At 51.7% G+C, this 6,179-nt stretch overlaps 1 long non-coding RNA gene across 2 annotated transcripts in view; it reads left to right on the top strand.

The window, feature by feature from the left end:
- Positions 1–5,699, top strand: part of LOC146585920 (uncharacterized) — an 8,353-nt gene extending 2,654 nt beyond the window's left edge. Inside the window, exons 2-4 of one of the 2 annotated variants that reach the window (XR_014897892.1) lie at positions 4,367–4,490; positions 4,727–4,907; positions 5,004–5,699. This is a non-coding gene — a long non-coding RNA (uncharacterized LOC146585920). Of the gene's footprint in view, positions 1–4,366; positions 4,491–4,723; positions 4,908–5,003 lie in introns of both variants that reach the window. The other variant, XR_014897891.1, reaches the window with a different exon arrangement.
- Positions 5,700–6,179: the final 480 nt, after the last annotated feature.

The following is a 6,179-nucleotide window of genomic DNA, read 5'->3' as shown; positions in this document are numbered from 1 at the left end:
AGGGCCGCAGGACCAAAGGAGTCCTCTGGGGCGGAACGAAGGCCTGCGGAGGGGCTCAGAGGGGAGTCGAGGGGTGCTAAAGAGGCTGAGGGACTAGAAGACAGCTGTAGGGCACAAGGAAAAGGAGTAGCGCAGAGTGCACGAGAGGGGTGCTAAGGATCTAGAGGGACAAAAAACGTCTCTGAGGAACAAGAAAGATATCTGGAGGTCTCCTTTGGAGACAGTAGGGCTGCTAAGGGGGCTGGAGTTGCAGCAGAGTCATCCGGAGTGCTCTAGAGCAGTGCTAAGGTGGCTAGAGGGCCAACAGAGGTCTGCAGGTGAAAGATAAAATGTCAAAAGAAGAGGCCAAAGCAGAAGAGAAGGGTGCTAAAGGGGCTCCAGGGCAGGAAGGGTAGTTCTAGAGGGATTCTGAGGACACTACAGGTGTCCTGATTGGGCTGGAAGACCTGAAGGCAGTTCTGGGGCACAAAGAAGCYTAAAAGAGTAGTCAAGAGCGCACTAGGGGGGTGCAAAGGTGTCTACGTGGTGCAAAAAAACTCTAGGGAGCAAGCAATAAATCTGGGGGAATTYTGATGAGACTAGATGATTCCTAATAGGGCTGGGGGATCACAGGACAGCTCTGGAGCACAACAAGCACCCAGGAGGTGTTCTGAGTAGACCGGAGGGCTCTTAAGGGGACTAGGTGGCCAAGAAATAAAAACCGGTTAACGAGACAGAAGTCAGGAGGTGCTCTAAGGGAACAGGAGGGGATCCTATGAGATGCGGATAGCCAACAGAGGGCGCCAGGGCACAAAGGCTTCAGGAGGGCTTCTGAGCAGGCTAGATGGTTCCTAGAGGGTCTAGAAGACCAAGACAGAGCTCTAGGACACAGAGTCGGCTTGGATAGTCATCCAGAGTGCACTACAGAGGTGCTAAGAAGTCTAGGGGGGTGAGAAAAATGACTCTGGGGAAGAAGGAAGATAGCTGGAGGCGTTCTGAGGAGACTAGAGGGTTCCTAAGGGGGCTGAGGGGCCAGAAGACAGCTGTGGGGCACACAGAAGGCTGAAACGGTAGTCCAGAGTGCACAAAAGGGGTGCTATGGGATCTAGAGGGCGAACGGAGGTCGGAGAGGTCAAAACAGGAGGCCAAAGCATAGCAGGAGGGCTGCCAAAGCAGCCAGTGCACCAACAGAGGGCTCTGGGGCAGCTTGAAAGGGTTTCTGAGGCAACTACAGGAGCGTTAAGGAGTCTAGAGAGACATAAAAGAGCTCCGGAGCACAAGGAAGCCTAACAGAATAGTTGAGAGCACACTAGAGGGGTACAAAGTGGTCCACGTGGCCAAAAAAAGAAACTATAGGGAAGAAGCAAGAAATCTAGGAAGGTTCAGAGGAGGCTGGATGATTCCTAATGGAGCTAGGGAGTAGGCACAGGACAGCTCTGGGGCACAACACGCACTCAGAAGGTGTTCTRAGCAGACCAGAGGGCTCCTAAGGGAACCTGGAGRCCAAAAAAATATAAACTGGGTAACAAGACAGGATCTGAAGGATGCTATGGGATGTGGATGGCCCAAAAGAGGGCTTCAGGCTATAAYRAAGGTCTTAGGAGGGCCTCYGAGCAGACAGGATGAGTCTTAAGTGGACTTCYGGGCCAGAAGACATCCTTGGGGCATGACAAAGGCCTTTGGAAGGGTTCTGAGGGGACTAGAAGAGTGCTAAGGGGACTAGAGGGCCAACAGAGGTCTGCAGCTGGGAAAGAAAAGGCCARAAAAAGAGGACAAAGCACAACAGAGGGCTGCCAAAGRGGCTGAAGCACCAASAGAGGTCTCCAGAGCAGGAAGAGGAGCTCTGGAGGGATTCCAAGGGGACTACAGGGGTCCTAAGGGGTCTAGAGGGCCAAGATAGAGCTGTAAGGCACAAAGAATGCAGAAAGAGTCATACAGAGTGCACTAGAGGGGTGCTAAGAAGTCTACCTGGCCCCCGAAAAAAAAGCCTCTGGGGAACAAGGAAGAAATCTGGGAGGATTCTGGGGAGACTGGGCAGTTTCTAAGGAGCCTGGGGTCCAAAAGATAACTCTGGAGTACAACAAGCACCCAGATCGTGTTCTGAGCAGAGCACAGGGCTCCTGAGGGGACTAGGTGGCCAAAAAATAAAAACTGGGTACCAAGAGAGAAGTCAGGAGGTGCTCTGAGGGGCAGAGGGGGGTCCTATGGGACGTGGATGGCCAAAAGAGGGCTCCGGGGCACAATAAAAGCCTCGGGAGGTCTTCTGAGYGGACTAGATGGGTCCTRAGGGAGTGGCGAGGGCCAGAAGACAGCTCTSGTGYGGAAAGAACGCAAAGAGTCATCCAGAGCACACTAGAGAAGGACTAAGGGGTCTAGAGGGTCAGAAAAATGACTCTGGAGAACRAGGAAGATAGCTGTAGGGCTTCTGAGGAGACTAGAGTGCCAGAAGACAGCTCTGGGGCACAACAAAGGCCTTGAGAGGGATTCAGAGATGACTGGTGGGGTCCTAATGGTTCTAGAGGACCCAGATAGGCCTCTGTGGCATAAGGAAGGCCAAAAGAGGGGTCCAGAGTTCACTAGAAGTGTCCTAAGAGGGTTAGGGAACCAAGGGAAGCCTCTAGGGAACAAGGGTCCCAAAGGGTCCTGAGGGCAAAAGAGAGGTCTTAAGAGCTAGAGAGCCAAATCCACCACACTGTGGCTCCAACCACAATTTTGGCCACAAGAGGCACCTATAGTAGACTGGGGGGGTGTAAAGGGCCTAGGAGTCAAGGAAAAAAAAAAAAGGAAAAGCTATGAGGCACAGTGAAAGTAAAAAGAGGAGTCCTGATAGGACTAGAGGGGTCCTTGGAGAGCTAAAGGGCCAGCAAAGGTCTGGTGCACAATGAAGGCCRAAAGAGAAGTACTGAGAGAATTGGGTAAGTCCAACAAGAGCTGCTGGACCAAAAGAGGGCTCTAGGGGCACTACTAAGGCTACAGGAGGGCTTCTGAAGGCACTAGAGGGATCCCAAGGATTCTACGTGCCCAAGAGAGCCTCTGGTGTGCAATGAATGCTAGTGGAGGGCTTCTGAGAGGACTGGAACAGTCCAAGAGAACTAGACATCAGAGGCCTCTAGGGCACAGTGAAGACTTTGGGAGCAGTTTTAAGTTAATCGGATTGGAAAACGGAAGAGTCTTGAGAAGATTAGAGGGCACGCGTGGGGTTCTAGGATGCCTTGTCGGAAGAATGTCTCTGGTACGCACCACAGGCTCACGGCAGGGGGTGGAGGGGTGTCATTAGGGAGTCAAAGGACCAAAGGAAGCATTTTGTGAGGATTAGAGGGCAAATGTGGGAGTCTTGAGGGGAACAGACAGCACACGGTGGGCACCGGGGCACGCCAAAGTGGAAAAGGGTGGGTCCTGATGGGACTGCGGTGCAGAGGTCTGGAGCACAACAGAAGAACACAGGGGTTCTGAAGGGAGTAGAGGGTAATTGAGAGGGCACGAGGCACACTGAAAGGAGAGAGGGCTACGGTATGTGCTAAGAAGCAAACAAAGAGAACAGAAGGATCCGAGAGAAACAGAACTCCCAAGTAGGAGCTGAGGTAGGACTTGGGGGCATTTCAGAGGTGCTAGAGTACAACGAATGCCAGCCATTTTGAGAGCGGATCAGTTTTGAGCGGACTAGAGGACGCAGTGTTCTGAGGGACAACAAAGGAAGACAGAAGAGTCTTGAGGGGACTAGAAGGAAGGGGGACCTGATGGGMTAGAGGGCACACAGAAAGGTCATAGGGATAGGTCATAGAGAGAACTCTATGGTGTAGCCAATGGAAAAGGAGGGCTCTAGTGCACACTGAACAGGTGCAATGAACGCATATGATTTTGGGATGTCCCCAGTGCAAACTCAGGTGTCCTGAGGGGAGCGCACGGCAATCGGGGGAGTTCTGATGGGGCTAAAATGCAGTGAGATGGGCCCTAAGAAGCTCAGAGAGCAAAGAGAGGCATCCTGAGAGGACTAGGGGGGAAAACAAAGGCTCTGGGATGCACCAATAGCAAACAGAGAGGTTTTGAGGGGACTAAAGGGAAAAGAAAGGGGACTTAATAGGACGAGAGGACAAACGTAGCAGTCTTCATGGTACCCAAATGTCCACGGACACCAAATGGCAGAGTGATCTTGCAGGAACTAGAAAGAAACAAAGAATCTTGAAGGGACAAGAGAACTAAGAGTGCCTTGGAGCAAACCTAAAAGCAAATGGATAGGTCCTGGGGGAGCCAGGGAGCAAGTAGGCGAGTCCTGGGGAGACAAGGGGAAAAATTGAATATTCTGGGGCATTAACTCACCTGCCATAATCTTCCTGCTTGGACTCTGCCTCTTACCTCCGAGACGTTGGCCTTCGCTTTCATTCCACAGGCAGCTGTCAGCTGTCGTGCGGTCTCGGCAGACGACTTGGGGATCGCCGTCCGGGTAGTTGTGACCTGGGACACGACACGACAAGAACAGTTCTCAGAAGTCATGCAAATTCATAACCTGAGGGGTAAGAAGCAAATATCTCTTTAAAATAGTTTTTATTTCATCATAGGATCAATTTTTCCCTCTCCTCTCCACTGTACTGCCTCTAACAACACACCTTCTTCATCATCGTTTTATACTACCGTTTCCACTGCTCTCAGTTGCCCCTACATCTTAATCCTCTAAAGCAGCTGTTTTTCATCCGACCGTACTTTCACGTCCGGTCGCTGCCGATTCCCCCTCCCGTTTGTCCTGTAGCAGGYGGCCGAGACGCCCTGGCCCGAGCCTTAGCCGCACGCCCCTTTTGGTCTGGTCGGCAACTCTGATAGAGCAGAGGGCAACAAGAAGAGTGGATCTGAACATAGCAGACCTGGGCACCGAGCAAGGCAGCGGCAGCAGCAAGGCATCGCATCTTTGTAAAGAAAAATACATATAGCTCCAGGTAACTGGGGATTCTCTGTATCTGTGCCCAGAGCTCCAGCAGGCTCTTTCCACATAGTTAAAAATACCTGAATGTGGGTGTTCCTGGGTCTCTCAGTCTGTTCTAGGGTCCTGGGACAGAAAGAGTGCTGGTCACGTTCCMTTGAGGACTTTCTCTTACGCTGCATAACAGGTCAGCTCTACATCAAGCCTTCCCAGCACCACTGCTGCCTAACAAGCCCCAATCCTGAGCAAAGCTGTGACTACCGGGAGCCTGCACCACCTCTAGCACTCCTGCTTGCCTCTCCCGTTGCTAAGAAGGGCAGCCCCAGCCCCTGGGACAACCCTACCTGGTCATACCAGAGATGAAAAATGCTTCCTGCCCTGCACCAGGAAAAAACAGGAAAATTCCACCGTCCCCGACGACCTACGGCAACTCTCGTGCGAGTAGCACGCATCCAGTAAGGAATGGACACAGCAGGCCGCTGCTGCGGGGCGGAGAAGGCAGAGGCACCCGGAGCTACGGTTCCTGGTTGCCACCAAGCACAGCGAGGCTGCCTGGGGGGAGCCCCACCAACACAGAACTGCACCTCCTGGCACCTCGAGAGGTGCACTGTGATCTCCCTGAAGCCCACTAGGGGAATGTTGTCCCAAAATTGGGTTCTTTTACCCGGTGTGCAAGTGACCAATAGACACACAGGGTTCAGATTTGTTTATTTCATTTCTGCGCAGAGATGGGTGGTAGGTGGTAGATCCACAAAGCTAGCACACGTTCTCCTTTTGTCATTCTTTATTTATAAATATGCTTTTCAGAGAGTACTTGGTAGAGATTTTTCTATTGGTTACAATTTTATCACATCACATATTCACTCCACGCTTGCACTTCAACATTCCTGTTAACTAGCAAAAGAAGCAGAAAAGGCAGTAACATCATTATCACATCATTATCATCTCATTGTTCAGTTAGGGCAGTGTAATTTAATATGTTAATAAGCCTTAATGAACTTACAGGTTACTCTAGGTTATTCTACTGTTTCTGTTTTGCTCACTCTTCACACTGTTTTAAGTTTTGTGGTTTCCTTGAGGTTATTCGGCTGGAACCGGTTGTCCTTCACATTACTGTTTCACGATGTCCTCTCTCCCTTGTCCCTGAGTCTTGTWAACTATTTGCAGGGTTTGGCCGGCAGCGTACCAACAGGAAGACTACGCCTCCCGGCATGCGCCGCAGACCACGGTGGCCTCCCGGAAGCCCGGTGCCGGAAGACTACGCCTCCCGGCATGCCGCGCAAAGCAA

Source organism: Rhea americana, unplaced genomic scaffold (assembly GCF_003343005.1).
Source record: "Rhea americana isolate MKP2758 unplaced genomic scaffold, rheAme1 scaffold_741, whole genome shotgun sequence".
NCBI lineage: Eukaryota > Metazoa > Chordata > Aves > Rheiformes > Rheidae > Rhea > Rhea americana.
Note: the sequence above shows the minus strand (reverse complement) of the source record. Positions and strands in the feature narration are given on the sequence as shown.